The sequence below is a fragment of the Lepisma saccharinum genome, chromosome 17 (assembly GCF_977018435.1).
Source record: "Lepisma saccharinum chromosome 17, izLepSacc3.1, whole genome shotgun sequence".
NCBI lineage: Eukaryota > Metazoa > Arthropoda > Insecta > Zygentoma > Lepismatidae > Lepisma > Lepisma saccharinum.
Window position 1 is genome coordinate 65225032 of NC_139245.1, and position 6546 is coordinate 65231577.

Genomic DNA, 6546 nt, shown 5'->3' on the forward strand with positions numbered 1-6546 from the left:
CAAGTAATCAGTACATATGAAAAAAACTGTTTCAGCCGGTACTGTTGAAACGACGTTTCGACGATGAACAATTATCGTATCCCTTCGGATACTGTGCTGACTAAAATATGTCTGTAGCTGTCCAGAGTTTGAACCCTTCTTCGGACAGTCAGTGTATAAAATGTGTTTACAATGTGCCAGATCTTCGTTTTCTTCAAATCTCCAGTATAAAACATGTTTCCTAAACTTTCCCATCCTTTCACCATGATGGTATGCGGGGCATCAGGAAGTGGAAAAACTACTTTTGTGACAAATATAGTCAACTCCATCGTTCTTCTTGTCGAAGGACCCGTCAAGAAAATCGTATGGTGTTACGATCAGGAAAACAGTATTCCGCAAAATCTTAGAGATGTGCAATATCATAAAGGGATCGTCGATTGGCAGTCGTGGAACGGAAAAACCCCTACTCTCATAATCCTGGATGATCTTATGATGGTTGCTCAAGGAGACAAAGTAGCCTACCTTTTCACAAAAGGCAGTCATAACAAAAACATTTCGGTGGTGTTCATAACACAGAATCTTTTTCATCAAGGGAAAAATTGCAGAGACATTTCGCTGAACGTAAAGCATTTTGTTATTTTTAAAAATCCGCGAGATATGAACCAATTCACTGTGTTTGCAAGACAACTTCATCCTCACCGCATAAAGGAACTCGAAAAAGTATATATAGATGCTACCACTCAACCTTTAAGTTATTTGTATATTGATCTTTCACAGTCAACACCGGATCCTTTACGTTATCAGACAGACATTTTTAACCAGAATTACTCAACTGCATATCTTCCTCAGGAATGTTTAAAACATCGAGATGAGGAGAACGAGGAAGACACGTACCAAATCACGTTCTAACAGGAATAGACATTCGTCTTCTTTCAAGAAACATTCACCTTTCTTGCACGTGTTGAAAAATTCACCGACCAAAATCCGTAAATCATTATTGAAAAGTGCTCCGAAAAAGACAATTCGTTTCATCAGCGAATGCTGCCTGAACGTTTTAAAAGGAAACGTGAAGATTAAACCGTCCACAAAACGTCGTCTGACACCTTACAAGTTGGTCTTACGCAATCTCGTGAAACCGAAAGTGAACATCGAAAAAAGAAGAAAACTTCTTGTGCAGAAAGTTGGATTCCTACCCTTACTTCTAGGGTCTTTGTTATCGGGTCTTCTCGGTACTCTCATTCCTCATTGAAAAATGGCATCTTCTTACAAAAAGATGATCTTCCTTTCACCGGAACAACTAGCACGTTTTCGCGGTTCCGACTAATATGTAACTCAAAAATTATCTGTTCTGGATAAGAAAATGAATGATATTCTGAAAATGAAAATATAACAGACGATCAAAAATGGCGGCTTTACAGAAAAGAACTGGACGAGTATTTATATTTAGTCGAAAATCCCAAGAACCATTACAAATTCCTATTGTTCAAGATAACGACGGTTCCTCTATTATTTCGCCAGGATCGACGTATTTTCCTCCGAACCTAGCAGAGACGTTACCCCGTAATACACGTCATCAGTTACAAAATATCATCGACGAGTACCAATCTACGGCTCAACATTTGATAGACGAACGTCAGGAAAAAACACTTCCTGATCCGAAGACGTTGAACTTCTCAGCGTCGTCAACGGAAAGCCCTGGACCGTCTCATCGACAGAAACAGAAAAATAAGAAGAAAGTGGCTGTCCGTGTTTCCAGAAAAACTACACCTTTTCTGAGAACACCTGACGCATACAAGCTGGTTCCTTTGAGAAAAAGCCGTAGACAGAGAGATCAGTCATGGGAGTCCCTAAGTTAAAACACGATAAAATCCTCACCAAAATATATTACGATCCCCGACACCGGGCTTCATTCTCATCTGTAGATCGTTTATGGAAGGCGGTACGGGATAAAAATATATCCCGCAATACGGTGAAAAAATGGTTGATGCACCAGGAAACGTACACTCTCCACAAACCTGTGAGAAAAAGGTTCCTCCGGAATCATTGCAATGTGTGGAACATAGACATACTTTGGGAAGCTGATCTCAACGATATGACTTCGATACAAAAACATAACGATGGATACAGATATCTTCTCACAGTGATCGATGTATTCTCAAAATATGCCTTTGCATTACCGCTAAAAAATAAAACAAGCAATTCGGTAACCGAAGCTTTCAAAACTATTTTCGGACGAAGCAGACGAAAACCCGTCACACTACAGACCGACCAAGGAACGGAATTCACGAATTCTACATTCCAGAAGTTCTTAAAAAATGAAGATGTAAATTTTTCGATCGCTTCAAATTATCCTGTGAAAGCAAGTGTAGTGGAAGGTTTCAACAGAACATTGAAAGAACGAATGAAGAAATATTTCACATCGAAACAAACAAGACGTTACGTAGATATTTTACCGCAACTTCTCGAAGGTTACAATACAACTATCCACAGTTCATTAGGAATGGCACCTCGATATGCGAACGAGTCTAACGTTTACATCGTATGGAAACGTCTCAACAAAGCTAACAAACATATTTCACAGCCATCTTCAGATCTGAATGTTGGTGATATCGTACGAATCTCCGTCGTCAAAGGACATTTCGAGAAGGGATACGAACAATCGTGGTCACGAGAACTTTTCAAAATCCACTCCCTTGTTCAGCGATCACCTGTACCTGTATACATATTAGACGATTTAAATCAAGAACCTGTAAAAGGTACATTTTACAAACATGAACTGCAAAAAGTTTATTCGGATCCTGACGAAGAGTATAAAATTGATAAGATTTTGAACAGCCGGTTAAAAGGTAAAATTTTGGAATACCTGGTTCGCTGGCTCGGATATCCACCTAGTTCGATTCGTGGATCAAGGCATCTTCCGTAAAAGAGTTATCAGAAAAATAATTTCCAAAACATATTTATATCAAAATATATCGTCACCACGATCCAGTGAATTCTTTGTGTTCGGCGAGAATGGACGATAATTTCTATGTTTACCTTCCGTCATCTGCATCGGAGAATTATTTTCCGAACAACACGCTGACCCATTTCAACATAAAATTTGCAAAACGGATCGATCTGTCTCTAGAATTGTGGGAAGTCGGATTAGCAGAACTGCATTATTCAACTCTATACGACAATGTTTTGGGAACAGATTCTGGAGCGGTAACCTTTCCTGTTCGGACGTATGCGAGTGCTGAGGACCTGATCTCTTCCATCGAAGAATCCCTCCCCAACGACCTGGAAATAAGGAGAACCGTTCTCGAGAAATTCTGGCATTTTTTGTTGGAACCGCAATGGGACTCGTCGGGATCTTCTGTTTCTACAGATAATACACTCTATATTAACGAAGAACCATTCTATTTTCCTGCAGCAACATACACAATAGAGGATCTGATTAATTTCCTGAAAACAAACCCTGCTAACGTCGCTGTTCCTACACATCTCAGGTTTTTTTTAAAAAGAGGCCGTGTACAGATATCTGTCTGTGATAGGGGTTCCAAAGCCTGAATCTAACGATGTTCCAACAAATACTGTTACACCCATAGACGCGACTGATGACTATGCTAAATTTCGATATGACATATTGAAATATATTTAATCTACGCACGCTGTGTCCAACAACGTCGTGGATAAAAACCCCAACATATTCATTTACTCCGATCTAGTGAAACCGCAATTGGTCGGAGGAGAAATGCTACGTCTTCTACGTCTTACTCGAAAACTGTATTCGGAAACAGATTCATCTTGCACAGTACCCGTAGCCCATCATACTTTCAATCCGATTCATTACGTTTCTCTGGATAAAGATTCTTTCGAAACAATAGAAATTGCGATGTACGATAGAAAAGGAGATCTCCTGCCTTTGAGGAACGGCTCCGTACCCACAATTGTTGTTTTACATTTTCGTAGAAAAGCAAAGTCCTTTTAAAAAACAGCAGGCCTTCATTTTTCTCAGTCTATGCCGAAAAGCGAATGAATCACATAAATTAGCAGACCGAATATTACAGTAATCAAATCCGTGGGGGAATTGAACCCATCTACCGTTCAACTAGAATTCAAAAAGGGAGAGGATTGGGCTTACTTTTCGCAGGACTCTTTAGAATGGTGAAACCTCTACTTTGGAGCGGTGCAAAAGCAATCGGGAAAGAAGCTTTAAAAAGAGGCACTAACATTATCACCGACATTGCAACAAGCCAACAGACTCCCAGAACTATCGTCCGTCAACGTGTACGTGAAGCGGGTCAAAATCTTCAAAGTAAAGCACAACGCAAAATCGACTCTCTGGTAGGATCGGGTATAAGAACAAAACCTGCAACATAAGTTGCTCAGTCGATGTTAAAACGTTCAGCCACCCGTATTAGAACATCTGCGATCCGTAAAAAAAGCGCATCCAAAAAGCGGAGGAAAACATCCACAAAATCTAGGACAACACGCAAAAGGAAAATTAAACAGAAGGCGGCAGGAAAAGATATTTTTGGATAATAATGGAGAATAACACTTGCATGATCTCGCAGTATGATCTTTTCAGCAAAAAACCTATTCAGCAAAATGTCGAAAAAACTTACACGGTCGCCTACAAGCCTATCGCTTCCATCAATAATCAGAACATACTTCAGTTTGCCATTCCGCCGGCAGGAACAGATTTTCTAGATCTTTCATCTGAATATCTTCGTCTGCTAACGCAGATGGTCAATCAAGATGGGTATCCCATGAGTGCTTCCGAACTTTCCAACGCCCTCACAAAAAACTGCGGGGTCGTAAATTATCCTCTCCATTCACTTTTTCACAAGTGGCTCTCAACGGTATCGCTGTAACAGTTGCCGATAACAATTACGCATATAAACCTATCTTCGAAGCAGAAATCAATTACGGCAGCGATGCTGCGAACAGGCATCTCACAAATGCCTTGTGGTACTTGGACACACCCGGACATCAAGATCAAATCACAGCCGACAACAAAAGTTTTACCGCCAGAAAAGACTTTTTCCAGCACGTTCCGACAACCGGAAATCCTACGCAAGTGTCTGCCGTAGTCGAACTTATGGGAAAACTGCACATAGTTTTTTTCCACCAGCCTAAATACCTGATCAACGTTGTTGAAGTACGTATCGATCTAGCCAGGTCACGTGATGCTTTTACATCTGGGGAGATCAGACTTCACCAACCACCAGAATAAAAATTTTAAAGGCTGTTCTCGAAATAAATCACATCATTCCTACTCCTACCACCAGTTTGGCCATAGACAGAGCCCATTATTCGTTCACCAGAAGCGTCATCAAAGCTTATTCTTACGTTGCCGGAACGCAGCAGATTTCGATCGATAATGCTTTTCAAGGTCCTTTTCCGAATGTTGTTCTTTTTCTATGGTATCCACCGCCAGCTTTCTCGGAGACAGTAAGAAAAATCCGTTCGACTTTAGAAGTTTTGACCTATCTTCTTTCCATCTTGTGAAAAATGGAGAACTCGTACCTTACGAACCCTTGCGGGTCACCACAGGAGGAAACGGTGGATTGATAACACGTGCCTATCAAACTCTATTTTCCGGTACAGGCATTCACCACGCCAATTACGGACACCAGATTACAAGGAAAATGTTCGAGAACGGGTCCTTTTTCCTGATTTTCGACATAACGCCTGACTCTTCAGGAAACGACACGCACACCAGTCTCCAGGAACAAGGTATCATCGGAGCCGAGATGCAATTTTCTCCCCAGCTGTCGGAAAATATAACATGCCTTCTGTATGCTGAATTCGAATGTGCAGTAGATATAACAAAAGACAGAAGTGTTATCCACCATCAGTGAGACCGAATTGTCTATAAATATGTGTGCTCGTGTTTCTGGCTCGCAGTGTTATTGAGACAGTTCTGATGTAGACATTATACTACCTGTGATGGAAAAACCAGCCGAACGGAAAACCTGTGATATTACTCATTAAAGTGTTTCTTCGAAAGTGACAACTTCCAAACCTGTTGACACACGTTTGCTTCCACGACTGCCGGACGCCAGATTTTACCCTGGACTCATAGAAATGACCAAAGACAGAAATATTATTATAAACATATGAAAACATATGTAACGTGAGATGGGAAAACTCATCGGACTGATAACCTGTGATGATATTTATAATAGTGATTCTTTGGAAGTACTGTCCGCCAAACCTGTTGACACGCAACCGTCCCCCAAATATTAGAAGAATATCATCTTATTCTCATTTTTCGTTTTCGAAAACATAGGCAACATGAACACGTCGCAGATCAGGGAGATTCTATCTCGAAAATGTTCCACCAAGAACATTTTCTACGGTGTTTACTCGAGAGATCTTTTACCTCGGACGTTTCCACCTCTGCCTTGATAATCGCAAACACTGACACTTCCAACTTCCAGGGTACACACTGGGTAGCCTTCTATTTTGGGAAAACAATATTGCTGAATATTTCGATTCATACGGATTTCATCCTTTCTATCCAGAATTCGTAACTTTCCTGAATCGTCATTCCTCGGTCTGGACTTACAACAACATTCC